This window comes from Tyto alba, unplaced genomic scaffold (genome assembly GCF_018691265.1).
Source record: "Tyto alba isolate M040663 unplaced genomic scaffold, T.alba_DEE_v4.0 Super-Scaffold_10, whole genome shotgun sequence".
In the NCBI taxonomy this organism is placed as follows: Eukaryota; Metazoa; Chordata; class Aves; order Strigiformes; family Tytonidae; genus Tyto; species Tyto alba.
In genome coordinates, this window is record NW_024881262.1 from 22,183,460 (window position 1) to 22,199,437 (window position 15,978).

At 42.5% G+C, this 15,978-nt stretch overlaps 1 protein-coding gene across 4 annotated transcripts in view; it reads right to left on the reverse strand.

Annotated features, from left to right (window-relative positions):
- The window catches only part of PXYLP1 (2-phosphoxylose phosphatase 1), a 61,012-nt gene extending 46,233 nt beyond the window's left edge, over positions 1 to 14,779 (reverse strand). The window contains exons 1-2 of one of the 4 annotated variants that reach the window (XM_033005458.2): positions 14,682 to 14,779; positions 3,746 to 3,927 (exon numbers count right to left, since the gene is read on the reverse strand). The gene's annotated coding sequence lies outside the window, so the exon portion shown is untranslated. Of the gene's footprint in view, positions 1 to 3,745; positions 3,928 to 4,956; positions 5,067 to 14,579; positions 14,599 to 14,681 lie in introns of those variants that run through there. The other 3 variants (XM_033005461.2, XM_033005460.2, XM_033005459.2) reach the window with 3 other exon arrangements.
- Between the last annotated feature and the right edge of the window lie 1,199 nt (positions 14,780 to 15,978).

A 15,978-nucleotide genomic window follows, 5' to 3' on the forward strand; every position in this document is an offset into this window, starting at 1 on the left:
CTAAAAAAGATAAAACTGAGCCTGAGGAGGGGAACGGAAAGCTAACCAACCTTATCCCCCCAGAAAACTGTTTTTATATACAGACTTATCAAAAAACCAAATCATACAGCAAAACACATTTGGGATCTTCAGAATATACTACCACACAGCAAGAGGCTGCAGGGTTGCAGAACATCTGCTGCTAACGTGACATTTAGAGAATATTGATCTTTATCTATTTACTCTGCACACAGGCCAGAGTGCAGGTCACGCCCCAGCCTCACCATTTCCACGCTGTAAGCTCTCAGTACTCAAAGGTCAAATCCTATCAGCGACTGCCAACACCACCCCACTAGTCTCCAGGTATGGGCCTTAGTCCTTTGCTTGAGAAACAAATAAGTAGTTATTGCTTTGAAAGGTAAGCACCACACCGCTGCAGAAGAGGCAGAACTCGGCCCTGGGAGCATCAGCGTTCCAGCAGCATGCACTGACATGTGCCAGAAAAGCAGTGATTTATCCTCATCCCTGAGAGCAGGGCTTTTGCTCAAGACCAAAACAGCCTCAAGTTGCACCAGGGAAGGTTTAGATTGGATTAGGGAAAATTTCTTCTCTGAAAGGGTTGTCAAGCATTGGAACAGGCTGCCCAGAGAAGTGGTGGAGTCATCATCCCTGGAAGTATTTAAAAGACATGTAGATGTGGCACTTAGGGATGTGGTTTAGTGGTGGACTTGGCATTGCTAGGTTAACAGTTGGACTAGATGACCTTAAATATCTTCTCCTACCTCAACGATTCTATGATTCTGTGTTTCTATATATGCAGAACTTGTAAAAGATGACCTAGAGAACACTAAACATATTTCAGCAACACTGTAGTGTGACACACATAAGCAGTCTAGATATTCTGAAGGATATTCATTAATAAAGCATCCTATATAGTAATGCAGATAATTAAAAGGCTAATTCTGAACCACCTTTTGCAGCATACCTACCTACCCACAGAATATACCTTTTTCTTTTAAACATGATCCAAAAGTCTCAACTCATCAAAACATGTCAGAATGACTCAGAGCATTCAGAGCACCCTCAGCTCTTATCTCACCTCATGAGACAGCATCAGCACATGCTAGTGTAAGGTGCCAGGCTATTGCAAGCTCATACAAGGGTAAAAACAGCCTTACAATTGAAGGCCAGGCCAGGGAGTCAGGAGACAAGCCAAGCCTCTGCTAGGCTCTTGGAAAAATTTGGTCAAGTCAGATTCTCTGCTTTAGACCAATTCACGGGAAAAGTTAGTAACTACCTGGAAGTGCTGGGAGCGCGGCGTGCCTGCTAGGAGCCCAGGCTCAGCAGGAAGGAGCTCCTGGCAGACCAGCTGGCATGACTAACCTCCTTTTTGTTCCACGCTGGCTGGGTATTGCTAGCTAGTGCTCCACATGGAACCTGCCCCCCAGCAACCCCTCCTCCTGTGCAAAACACAACAAAGATTTTTGGCAGGGTTGATTAGCTAAGCTATTTCTTTTCATTATTTTAAGTCAGGCCCTGAAAATAACTTGACATCAATGTTTTCAAAGCGTTTGTGAGGTTAAACATGACAATAAACCACCACTGACAAACTTCTGTGCCAATTGACTGATGCTGCTACATCCTCTAGATCACCCGTATCCATCTAGAACACTAACTTACTATCTAGCATGAAGCGTAAGCACATTATTACACTGACTCACCATGACAGCTTAAAAGAATTTACTTGATTAAAATAGCATGTCTCCATAAATAATCAATAGTACTTTTCAAAGTCTGTCTCAATAAAATTACTGTATTTATCTGACGTGGTACATCAGAATGACATTGTCTACTGAAATACAAGCGAGCAAAAGTGGTCGCAGTGAAACAGCAAAGAGAAATGGTGTCTTTGCTGAAAAAGGAAGGTAGCATTGAGTCTGTATATAACTATATGCCAAAGACCAATACGGGTGCATTTTGTAGCAAACTTACAGAGTCTGCCTACAGACAACATAAGGTTGATTTAGAGTAACATTCATAGTTTTAGAGAAAGTCATGGAAGAACACAGGGACACACTTCCTAGTCTGATGTCTCTACACTGCAGAAGAGAGTTTTTAATTGTAATTGCTTTTTGATACATCTTTTATCTCTGATCTACATCTGTGGTCTTATTTTCTCATAAAACCTGTTTTGAAGACATCTGAAATTAAGGTGTCAGCTCCTGATACAATTATAATGAAGACTTCTGTCTTGACTTTCATTTTAACTCGTCATGCTCCATCAATTATTCCCCAGCCACTTGGCAGCAGACTACCACACAGTACATTTTTCAAGTACTAAAACCCACAAGTCCAGCAATCCAGACATTCTCACACAACTGAAAAACTTCATATTCTTGAATTGGAAATCACAGAAAATAGTTGTTTCAGTAAGTGGTGCATGACAAACCTTTTCTTTGGTGCTTCAACCGATTTGCTTTTTTTCCTCCACAGATGAAAAATAGAGGCTGGGATCTTGTGGTTTTGACCAAACCAACCAGTGCTACAAAGATCTACAGCAAGCACCAGAACAGAGGGGAAACAGGAACACTCAGCAGAACCAATTTGCCCGTCAGCATGACCTGCTTAGTTACTCATGCCTGTAATCATCACATAGAGGAAACCCTGATGAAACCCCTGCAGCTGACTGTAATGTCAGCAATTTAAACTGGATGTATGATTCCTGCAACACTGAACTTGCATGTTGCATGGCATTACAAATTAACAAAGCTAGCATCTGCAGTATTGTTAATTATAATTCTTCAAGAATTCCTTTTTTTTTTTTTTAAAGGCATTTATGAGACATAGGTCACATGACTTGGTGTAAAAAATTGCATTTCTAAAAAAGTAAAGCCAGCTTATCATTGAAAAAATTAAATAAAACCTGTTCAGTAATGTTACTCATTTTAGCTCACCCCATGACTTAAGCTTGAAGTTCGTAACCACAGGAAACACAGAACTTGTCTTAAAGTATAAAAAGGTCAGCAGCCTCATTAAAAAAAAAGAAAAAAAAGTGAAGGTAAGGAAAGTCATGGTAAAAACAAGCAACATGTACCAGTCCATAGTAATCATGCACAGAAACAGCAGGAAGCAGTGCCTATCCAACAGAACATAGCTACATGTTGATATCTAAAGACTAATAGCTACTTGCAAGATGATTTTATTTTCCAATCACTTAACATTTTAGCAGCAAGCATCTAATTTTTAAAAGACCAGCAAAAGCCTAGCAGCTAAGTTGCTAAAGTTTAATACATTTTAGTATTTAACATTTAAATATCTAGATCTAGGTTTCTCTTTTCTCCTATTCCAACTTTCTTCATTATCTACTCAGTTCTAAAATTCTTCTACTGGCACAGCTGGTCTTGAGATGTGCAAAAGCTACTGAAAATGCCACAGCAGTGCTGGCCAGTCTGTCAAAGCAACCAACACAAGCTCCCACTTCATTAAAGATAAGAGATCAAACAGAGCTCTTACAAAACTATTTTGTCCCTCTCTACAGCACTGACAATTTTCAGTGTGCAGCAAATTTACTAGTGGATTTAATAAGTAAAGGTGAAGAGTCACTTAGCATTCAGAATGGATGAAGGGACCACAAACCACACTGAAATTTGACCACACCCTGAAGATCATCTGCTGTTCTCAAAATAAAAGGTCCGTTTGACTCTGAGATCCTAGCTTTTAAATCTCAAGGTTCACAAGCAGATAACGCGGAGAACATTTTACACACCTCTTCCTCCTAACCAGCCTTCAGGTTTGAGCAGGACTGTCATAGTTTTATGCTGGAAATCCTGGGAAAGCAGTCTTCATCTTACAACTTCAGGTTACATCCCTCAAACGACAGTTTCCAGCTTCTCCATGCTGTCCTACTCAAATCACCATTACGAGTTGCCTTCTTTCAGAGATCAGCAGCTAAGAGATGCAAGCAGAACAAGTTTTTATATAGTTTTGGTTTGCATTTGACTTTTGTCAGTCCAAGTCATTTAACATATATTTCTTTTATTTAAATTAGAACCTGCAAGTCTATGAATCTCTTAAAATTGGGCAATAAACACAATCATGTAGAGACATCTATATTAAAGTTATGTTTAGTGCATTAATGTTATAGCTCATGTAATGTAAGTTTATGACATTTCAACTACCCTTTAGGGGTTTCCCAACATTGTAAGTTGACTTATTTTGCAGCCAGAGATCTCCTGGTTTCTGGAGTTTCCTTAGACTTACATCAGTTTTCTGATTAAATTATGCCCATGTTTTCTTGAACAAAGATAACTGGGAGAAGAAAAAGAAAAAAAGTGTGGGAACTGTTAAAATGCATGAAAAGATCTTTAAGGGTTTGATTCTATCTTTTTCACACTTCCACAGAATACCATTTAAGCCTATCAGTTTATCCTCCTCTCCATAATCTGACCACTAATCACCTTGCCGGCAACCACTTCTAAAACAAAATGTTTCTGACAATTCAAACAATTTTTGGAAGAAATACCATAATACCTGAAAGTATCCCTTTCATTCAGTAACATTTCAAAATCACACCTAAGAACAGCAAAACAATGTATTTTAAGACCAAGCCCAATAATTTTTACATGTAGTCACTGAAGGTTAGCAGTACTGCAGTTATTCTACACAATCAATCATTCCTAGGACTATTAAGAATCACACAAGTAAATGCATGAACTAACTTAGAGATGAAGGAAACTATAGTGCCAAAACATAAGGTACTGCAAACATCTAATTCCTTTGGGATGATGCCATTGCCCTAGACTACTACTTCTCTGGTCTGTCTGCTATTCCTAAAATAATCATCATGTGAGAGAAGTTCTGAACAGCTGCAATTCAAACATGATTTCTATGTCCTGCACATCCTTCCCTTAAAAATAAACAAATGAAGACAGACATTTTAAATTTAGTCCCCTTTCCTCCTCTTCCCAGAACACTTACCCCTTTAGAGATTCAACCCGGAGACAAATTGCTGCCTTTGTGACCAGGCTCTGGCAGCATCCCGACAGCAGAGGCATTTCTCCTCCTACCAGCTTCAATAGTCTATTTCTAAAGAACACTGAGTGTTTGCATCAGCCAGGACACTGAGATGACATGCCCATGCCCCTGCCCCTAATAGAGTCTAAATTAGCTCTGACTGTAAACAACGAGGAAAAGAAGGATTGCACATAGAAACAATTATGGAATGTTTATGGCAACCCGTCTGTGGTCTCCTTTGTCCCACTCTGTGCCAGATTTAGACATCTGTTTAGACCAGAGGACAAAGTGACCGTCAGCATCAAAATTCATATTTGCCAGCTCATCCATTCTCTCTCTCTTCATTAGCACTTTTAGTCATACTTGTTAGTCACTGATGCTCTGCCATATCACTTCACTCTGGGGGGGCTCAGAGCCAAGACAGGAACTTCTGCTGCTGAATTCTGCTCCGGATGAAGGCAGACGCACAGCTGAAGCTCCCCCCTGCACCCGCAGGGACCTGTGCACCCCAGCCCCTCCGCACAGAGGTATGTTGGCACAGACTGCCCGAGTGCTGACTTCCCCAGTTACGAACATTTGCCCTTCCACAAGGCTTCTGGGTTCCAAATGACAGGTCGCATGCTGATCCTGCTTGCCACTGGCTGTAGAGCAGTACTCCTTCACTTTTAGTAGGTGCCACACAATTCCTCCCCTGGCTGCTGTTTTCCAGTGGAAAACAGGATGACTTATTCTGTCATCTGCCACTGTGAACCATCTCCATCCTTTCGTCTGGGCCCTTTTACAGAGTCTTTACATATTTTCAAGTCCCACCTACCCAACTGACTACTTTTTCTCATCATTCCTAGTAGGTTTCGGATGATATTAATACTGTCAGGACTCATATATTGAAACAAAACAAGAAAAAACAAACAAACAAAAAACAAAAACAAACAAACAAAGAATACACACACAAAAACCCTAAAACCTACATAATTTACATATAAAACATGTCCCTATACCAAAGGTATATGTAGCACACACAGCCTTTCTCTTTTCTTGGTTATTCACCAAAATTGCTGTAGGTGCCTAAGTTGGAAACAATTCAATCTCTTTTGATCAGCAAAATATTTGTATTTAAGTCTGTGTTTATGTCACTGCTTGCAAGCACTAAATATGACCCAAGTTTCAATTTTGCTATTGCTGATTGCATCAAGCATAGGATCCATAGAATTGCATTCATAGGACACATCCAGGGAAGGAATGGCAATGGATGCCTCAACACCCCACAACGTATCTGGGTTATCTTGCTGGGCTTGTTTCTAAACCAGCATGATGCCAAGCAAGCCACCAAAACGTAGGAATGAAAACACACTAGAGGAAATTTCCACTGGGTTTTCTTGATTCACGGTGTACAGAGATCAGGTGTAAACCCCAAATACACCCTCACTACAGCTCTCGTTACAATCAATTTATACCACTGCTGTTATTTTTTTAAGTTGTAATGGATGTATAATCAATTTCTGCAAACAAGGGTGCAAAACATGGGCCTTCCTACACCCTTGAGTTTCACACTTGTGCACTTCAAGAGAAACAAAATTCTAAACTCCATATACAGTATCCTTCAGTTTTTCTAATTATGAATACATAATAAAGATTTTTTGGACTCCTGTTAGGCAAAAAAGAACATAAAGCCTACCAAACAATAGGAAAAAAAAAAAAAATCACTGAAAACTGATTACTGGCATCCCCTTCTGTAGCAAACAAAAAAATCTGGAAACAAATTGGAGTTTTTCGAACAAATATTTTTGGTTTCTGACAATACTGAGAAACTGCACATAAAATATAAAACATTGCGTTTAGGTCACATGCTACTCTGCCTTTGACCGCTGCTTTGAGGATAGGGCCTATACAGCAACATACTTCCTGCAGACTGATCCTCTGCTACAGATTTTAGAACATGTCCTTGCACCTCACTAAGATAAGAAAAAAAGCCCCATTAAAGTTCTACTACCAATAGCGTTAAAAACAAGCACATGCTGCTGCCATGTGCTTTTTTGTAACATTTCCAAAAAAATTGAAGTTTGTCTTGCTGTTCCCTTCCCAAACCACTTTTCTATCATACTATGCCTGCTACAAACTTGCCCAAATGAATCAAAAAGCTTAAAAATTTTAAGAAGAAAAAAAACCAAAACCAACATGTCCCCAGCTCTAAGGAACCTGCACATTTTAGATTACCAAAATGAAGATGGAGAAAGACCACTTAATTCAACATGAAGAAACCCGCAGATCTACCACTGCTGAAAGGTCTCTCAGAGTGCAGCAGATACTCTGAAGATGGATGCAGCTTTGAATTTGAATCTGCATGTTGAACAGAACATGATATAGCACAGGCTACTTCCTTTCAAACCACAGAGAAGCTTCACTGTTGTGTTAAGTCTATCAATAAAATCCAGTTTATAATAAAATCTGTCAAATTACAAAGCTTTAAACAGTCTTTAAATAACTTTGGATCACAATCCATTGCCCTTTTTAAAAAAGTCAGACTTCATGCCATAGCCAAATCAATAGTACTGAAAAGACTACTGCAATTCATTTGCTAGCTCAATACGTCTTCTCTCATTTTCATATTCCTTCTAGGAACTGTTAAAATTTTCTATGCTTTGGAGTTTGGTTTTCCAATGAGGATGATTTTATAGGTCTCATTTGGTTTACTTGTTTGAACAGCAAATGTATGAGAGCATGACACATTTCAAGGAGTAGGTGCCCTTAACTTCCATTTCTTCTGGTCTGTTTAAACCCTCAGTTGAAGAGTTCCTTCCATTCAGAATTCTCAGTAAGTGCTTTGATCTGGCCTTGACTATCTCTTTTTGGTTGTAAATATGGTTACTCTATGGAAACCTGAAAAAAGTCAAAGTCAGTAACAACCCACCAGTCCAGCACATTCGGTGGCCCTGTGGAAACAAAATTTTAATATCTAGGAAAATCTGTCACAAGCTCAATTCTTCGTTGTCCACTGCAGGAATGTCCCCATATTCCTACTCCTTTTCCTATGCAATGATAGGTTACACACAGCTCTGAACTGCAGGGAAAGTAAAAACATAAACAAAGGAAGTGCTTTTACTTCCTTAAAGGAAACTGAGTAACTCTTTTTTAACATTATTATGAAACTTGAAAGAGACCTTATGATTTTGATGGCTCCAGGCCAGAACTGAATCTTACTTGTCAGCAAAACCATTCCAGAACATACAGACAATTAAATACTTAAAAAACAGCACCAGAATGTAATTATTTTAAACTTATAATTTTAAAATGGTATACCATATGCTCACAATTGTAAGAGCATAGATTCTAATCACACACAGATCACAGCCAGTGGCTGATCAGATAACATCACAGCTCCAAAAAGCACACAAAGGCAAAGCAGTTGATGTGCTTGAATTGTTACATTTTTTTTAGTTAAGCTTTTACTTTTTACTGTTTTAATTATTTGAACAACTCTCTCTCCTACTATAACATTCCCTGCTGCATGCATTGCAAATATAGACCTGCCTCCCTCTGTTCCACTGCCAGGGGTTGTATTCTGCTGCAAATACCTTCTTCAGGCACTAACTTTGAAAGCAAATATTGTAGGGATGCACTCAACGCTAGTTGCGATTAACCAGTGAAGTCAAATTGAATAAACAGATCAGTGAAGAAAGCTGATAAATGTAGGAAAATGTTTATTTCCCACACCAGGCCAAATTTACCCTATCCAATATCTGAGATAATGTTAGTATGAAGGACAGTATTTTCCTCTGCACATTTGCCCTTCCACTCAGGTTAGATGGATTTGAGAATATGATCCGAGATCCCAAATCTCTCCTTACGCTATTAGTTCCAGATGATCTTATACTGGGTCTGTTTATAACCTGACTGCATACATATATGTCTTAATGCTGAAAAGTCACATGCCCACAGTTCACATAGTGAGGTTGATTTGCTCACAGTATTCAAATAGAATGGATTTGGGGAGATTCTAGTTCAGTTGTAACAGCTTGCTGACTTAATTACTCCAAGATCATCAGTCTACTCACCATTCCACCTTGCACCCCCCTCTTCAGACAGTCCTTTATGCCTCACTCTCTAGAGAATTGATAGAATCTCAATCTACTAAATTCACCTGGGAACTCACCCACGACTCCCCCTGTAACCCTGAGCTAGCCATGCCTTCAGCTTACTCTAAAACGTAGCGTTTTACATCTGTTGATTTGACCATTACTGACAATGTCCCATAAAGTAAAACACAATTTTACTAATATATCTAAATTATACATGTGAAATATGGTAGTGCAATAACCTGGTGTTAGCAGAGTTTGTGCAAGAGGGATGAAAGGGCTGGCATTTATTTCATTACTGATCACATTTCTGGTCTATCCTTGTGCTCAAGCTATATTTTGACCCTCATCCCAAAATATTTTTCCTCCTGACTACAGCCCTGCTATGAGATTTGTTCCATCCTATCACCATATGCCAGGTCACCCAACACTCCGATATCCAACCACCTTTTTACAATCACAAGGTCTCGAAATTATGGGGTAGAGGTACACTTTTGTTGCCTGTCTTCCAAATGAAAAACTTTTGTTTCTTTTCACAGGTTACGCTATTATCTGTTGTAGAACCAACAGCTGACAGCTCATATTGGAAAAAAAAAAAAAGGCTAAACAGACTTTATCAGCAATTTTGTCATCTTCCTGCAATCTAACCCCGGAATGGTGATTACATAGATGCATTAGCAGACAGTCAGCATTTTCTGCTGCTCTTTCTTCCCCACAACACTTCGTACAACTGCCAACTTGCCTGGCTGCTGGATAGCTGAATGGGGAATAACACAGGCAACGTACTGGGAGAACGGCTGTGCTGCTGGCAAAAGGGCATGCCTGGTTTGTTCCTTGACCCTCATGGCAGCAGCACAACGTAACCTCTAAAAACACACCATCTTAGAAACAACCTGAGCACAAAGGTGCAACCAGGAGAGCTATTTCTTCAAGAGGATAAATAAAAATAGGTTTAGATAAACAGCACTGGCACGAAACACTATGTCCTAGCATTTCATTTGAAAGGCCCATTGCTCACATTTTTGTTGCTTAGTCCCACAAAGTTGCTTTCACAACTTATTGGCCCAACAGAAGCTCCTCATAACGATACTCAAAAGTCTTCATAGGCAAAAACTCATGCCTGTGTTCAGACTTCTACTTCAGGGGCAGTCAGGAAACCAACATCATAACCATAGATGTGAGGAAGATGAACAAAACATGAAAAAACATGGCAAAGAGCGAGATCCAATGTCAGCATTGCTTTGTCCTTTCAAAATCATCATTAACAACAGAATGTGCCAGGGATTCACAGGGCCTCCCTGTTTATCACCAGAGACTATAAACTTTAGGAAAACATAGTATGGTATCTTCCACTGCGTAATTGTGGAATTTATCATAGCAGACATTGAGACAAAGTTATGATGTTTGTTTTTTTATTTTCACAAGGGAAGGCATGAATCACGTGACAGCTTTCCAGGGGAGATGACTTCATCCTTGGTACATGAAGAAGTCTCAGATGTCAGTAGAAACGATGGATGAAACAGCTGGAAAACTGTGCCTGACTACTATTTCCAAAAAGCATTTCTGAGCAACTTCTTTACCATGTGGCACAAACAAGCCTAATTATTTCAGCCTATAAAAATCAGTTATTTTTAAGAAATATGCCAGCTATGTAGGTTTTCAATGCCCAGAGTACCTCTAATCAATACGAAATAGCTTGCCAATCTTGCTCCAAATCCTTGGCCTGTCATCACAAGCACTTTGTGCATAATCACAAACATTTCTATTATCATCTTGCACAATGAAAAAAATTTTCTTTTTTGCTGCTTAGGATGAACTGTTACATTTATGAATCAGGCATTATCTGAACACATTAAAATAGCATTATCTGACATTTTTTTAAAAGAATCATAAATACTGAATGTTGCAGTATACCTTGCCACTCTATTCCTTCACGGAGCAAGAAAATGTCTTACCCAGCTGTAATCAAAGACCACCTAAGACTTTCAAGACAAACATGAACATTAATTTTGAATTCTAACCTAAATCTGATGCAACAAAGGGACCCACACATGCAAAGCTCACGTGCTCCTGCGTAGAGTTGCATCAAGACTTATGTATCCTCTGCTACAATTTTTATACAGTAATATCTCCAAAAGTTTCTGCCCTAAATGTTCTGCAAAACCAAATGCTTACTTAAGGGGGACTCCATTCAGGTTTCACCAAAGTTCAGCCTGATTTTAACAGAACATGAAGCATGTCATGGTCTGTGCGACATTTCTAGTATCTGTCTGGAAAGCTGCTGCATAAACCTTCACTCATCATCCTATATGTAGGTTTACAATCAACTGTTTCCATTTCTATTTCTGTGTAATTTATACCATACATTGGCCTGCATTTGTTACAGAAAGCATTCTGGAAAACAGTTCAAAAAAAAAAAAATGTAATTTAAAGCATGATCTTTTTATCAGTACTGCAATATTTTACTACAATTCCATTAAAATTACCACAACACTGAAAGCCATGCAAGTAGAACACTTGCATGAAATCTACATTTAAAGTCTCCTCCCAGATATTTAGTATTTCTTCCCTTTTTGATACACAATTTAGGTTTTTATTTTTATATATAATTTACCACCCAAGCTATTTTTAAATGCAACCTTCTCAATGTGAATCAATGCATAGCTCGCGTACTGACTCCCTCTCCCAGCAAGTCAAGATTAAAGGCCATGTTCAAACACTTCCCGAGTGTGACGCACTGCTTGAACAGCTTTGCCCCAAACCACGCTGTTTGCCCGACATTTGGACCACTGAGGTTCTTTTTAAGCAAATCTTCCCTCAGCCTCGAGGCTGTATTTGTGTGCGCTAGTCAAGAGCTCGCCAGCGCAGCTGAGCTGCCATGCTGCTTTTTCGGGCACCTTATCAGTAACTTCCTTGTGCATCTAGCAGGAACTCCCAAAACCTTCCTGTATTACCTACAACAAATTCCATCTTCTTTAATCCGCTCATACTTCCTTCACCAAATGATTCCTCTACCACCTAAAGCAATAGCTGCATGTTTTGTGCGCGTGCTTCCCAATACTCCTGGAGAAAGCACTTTCATCATTTTTGTAGAGGTAGACTTGAAGTCTCCACCCGCTTAGACAATTAAAGTACCAGCACCTCCTTTGTGGCATCCATCAAAAACCATAAATCTAATTGTATATAAATCATAAAGCATATGTTAGTAGGTGGCTTAACATTTAATTCCTACACTCATTTGATACATGTTTGTGAGCAACATGGCTCTTATGGTGGCTTTTTTGCATATTATTTCCCAATATTTTTTTATTAGTTAAAAGAGAATTAAAACCTTGATGAGAGGATGAGAATATACAACTAGAACTGACCAAAAATCCAGGTAAAAATAACACTTAGGATCACATGATTTCATCATTCATCTTTCGGGCAATAATATGCAGATACACTTAAGATACAAGCCTTTTCTAACTAAAAAAAAATAAAAAATTGCAATTTCAGCAGAAAAAGCATCCAGAAAAAAATCAACCCAAGTCTAGTTTCAAAGGTCTCCTATGAGATGAAAACTAACAAAGACCTACATTAGAAACCTCACAGGACACTTAAGGGTTCATCTAAGGAGGTCATGAGGGAAGATGATATAAAAATATATATACCCCATTATAAAGCCACTGGAGGAAGAAAACTTCATGGAGGGCCGTAGTTTTGCACACCCTGAAGCATTGCTTTTTGTGTGAGTTCATTCCAAGATGACTGCTTTTTAAACACAAACAAAGCCCAAAAGACAAATGAAGGCTGTTAGAGAAAAGCAAGTTCACAATTACAGAACTGAAACAATATCAGTCCATGCCTGGAGACTACCAAGAGGTGCCCGGGGCTCGGGAACACAGGTGCTGTCACCAGGGCAGTTTTACAGCGCTGGTGTGGCCAGGCCTCCACAGGAACCCCTGCTGTTCCTCAGCACTCCCTTTTTGCAGATCAGGCAGCTCATTTAGCATGTATTGAATCTTATAAAAATTAATGTTTCAGCACTACTGAGTTTACATAAAATATTTAAGAGACTACAATTAAAAGCCATTAGAGAGAAGAGCATATGTGTTTTAACCATGTGCACTACTTTTAGTTACCTTTTTGAGAAGATTAAAATTAAGCAGCTTTAGCTTTCATCCCACTCACACCCTCCCACTACAAATTCTGTCTGAGCTAATCCTCATTCTACAGACGTCAAAACAGGGCATAAGTATTACAGCTACTTGCTGCCAAAATGTGTTGGTTTAATATCCCATTACTATTGTAATACTGGCACAAAAACTTATTATGTGACAGCTTTTGCAGTTAGTCAAGGATGGAGCCACTTACTTTGTAGTTTTTTCATCCACATGGAACTATATTTGTGAAATTTGTAAAGGAGAACATTTAAGGTTGGAACTAGATGCTCATCTCAGACTATAACAGCAGACAAAATAAAGGGCTTGTAAGGACATCACACACTCTCTCCACACCCTGTCATTTCCATTGTCCCAGCCTTTATGTAAAGTCCAGAAATTCAGGTTATGGCATTTACAAATACATTGTTTAACCCTTTACTTCCTAGCATTTTAAAGAGTCCTTTCACAGATTTTTTTTTTTTTTTTTTTTAAGGGCAACATTCTGAATGAAGGCCAAGGCAATCTCCATGTCAGAACAGACTTCTGATGCAAAGTCCGTGCTCGACAAAAGGTTTGGTATTATTCATCAGGAACCTGCAATTCAGAAAGACACTAGAGAAGTCTGTTCAAGGCTCCAAAAACATTTAGGTGAACGTATATACAAAGAAAGCGACTGCTATCATATGCACTAAAGGCAACAGGCATTAAAAACAAAAAAAAAAAAAAAAAAAAGGAACCCCAGTAAGTTACTCCAGTCCAGTCCAGCCAGGGTGTATCGCCCGAGAACAGACGGCCAAGTCCCCGCCCGCAGAAGCCCCGCTGCGTTGCCCAGCCCAGGCAGCACGTTGGGGCTCTGGCACCCCGGGGGCTGGGGGGGGTTGCACTCGGCGGCCCATTTCGGGTTCCTGCCCCGCACGGGGGTGCGCGGAAGCCGCGGAGCTGCGCGGACCGCTCACACACGCGGAATGAAGCCCGTGAGCATCGAACCCCGGGTGTCAGCCCGCGGGTACCAGCCGGCGGCGAAGTTGGTCCCGCCGAGGCGGCCGGGCTGGGTGAGGGGGGGGCGGCCGGGCTGGGTGAGGGGGGGGCGGCCGGGCTGGGTGAGGGGGGGGCGGCCGGGCTGGGTGAGGGGGCCGCCGGCCGCCTCCCCCCGCCCCAAGCCCCCCGCTGCCCCCGGACTCCCCGGGGCCGGCGGGACCGCCGCCGATGCTGCCCGGCCCTCGGAGCCGGGCGCGGGGCAGCCGCTCCCGCCGCGCCCCCTCTCCCCGCCGGCCGCCGGCAGCGCCCGCCCCTCCGGGGCCGCCGAGTGTTTAGCGGAGGGGGGTGGGGGGGGGACGACGGCGGCACCGCGGGCACAGCCGGCTCGTACCGGGGCACCGAGCGCTTCCCCTCCAGCGCTCGCAGGGCACCGTCCCACCTGCCCGGCCGGCGGAGGGGCCACCCCCTTCCGCAGCGCCCGCCCTGCCCTTACCTGCCCTGCCGCGGTGGGGGCCGGAGCTGGAGCCGCTGCCCCACGCCACGCCACGCCACGGCCACGACTCAACCGCCCGCCCCGCGCCCCGAGTGCTGCCAGCACCGCCCCCCAGCGCCCCCTGCCGCCCGCCCCGCCCCGACGCCCCGCCCCGCCCCGACGCCCCGCCCCGCCCCGACGCCCCGCCCCGCCCCGACGCCCCGCCCCGCCCCGACGCCCCGCCCCCGGCTGCCCCGGAGCGGCGGGGCCGGGCGGCCGCGGTTCCCACAGCCCGGGGCGGTTCGGGGAGCGGGGGGGAAGCGTCGCCCGCTGCTCCCCGCCGCCCCCGGTGACTTCTTTCGTGATACGGTTGCGGGAAACCAGGGAGAGGCCGCGGGACCCACAGCGGGCATCTTCTAGTCCGCGTTCCCCCCCGCATCAGAGCCCCGTTCTTGAACTCCCGGCTGGCTCCGGCGGTTGAGTAGATGGCTGTGAATTCCCGGGAGGCAGAGCACAGACATCGAGCGCAGCTAAGCACAATGGGTACTGCTACTCACCCTGCTCGCAAACTCTCCTCATACTTCACTTTACCGGGAAGTACAGCTGCAAGTTGTCACGGCCCTTTGTAAGAAATGCCAATTTCAAGTCCTTCTCCAAGGAGAATTCCACGAATTTCAATAACAAAGATAAACCAAACATATCTGCTTGTATAGCTGATGCAAGCGAAGTAATTTCATAACTTGCAAAGTATTTGCCAGGATTTGTTGCCAACAAAGAAGGTCCCAGCTCATCAGCCTTTCCCCTCAGAGGGGCTCACGCTGCTCTACCAGCAGCAGCGCTTGTTTAATCCTACAAACTGATCGTCTTTCAAAGACACCAATTTTACATGTACCCCTAAAATAGACTCTAAAATCAATTCTTCAGATTTAAGGAAGGCCTTAATTCCCTTTACACACCTACTTCAACATGTCTGTGCAGAGCCTGTGCAAAACTGGGTGATCAAAGTGGATGCTCTGACACTAAACATTTGGCACCAGTGTTTATGGCAAATGCCTGAAGGGGTTTTGCTGCAGTCTGGAGTCACCTCAAAGAGCATGTGTGGTTCATACACCCCCGCGGCTCCCTGGATACCTCTGCCAGCTCCCAACTGCCTTGTCACGCTGCTCTGCCAGCCAAGCTACGTATCTGCATGGCACCTACTCCTGGGTCATGGTGACCGGTGGTCACTGCCCCATAAATAGCAGCCTGGAGCCAAATTTGCTTGCTTTGATACTGCACATCCACAGTGTCAACATACTCAGCAAAAAAGACTGGGCAT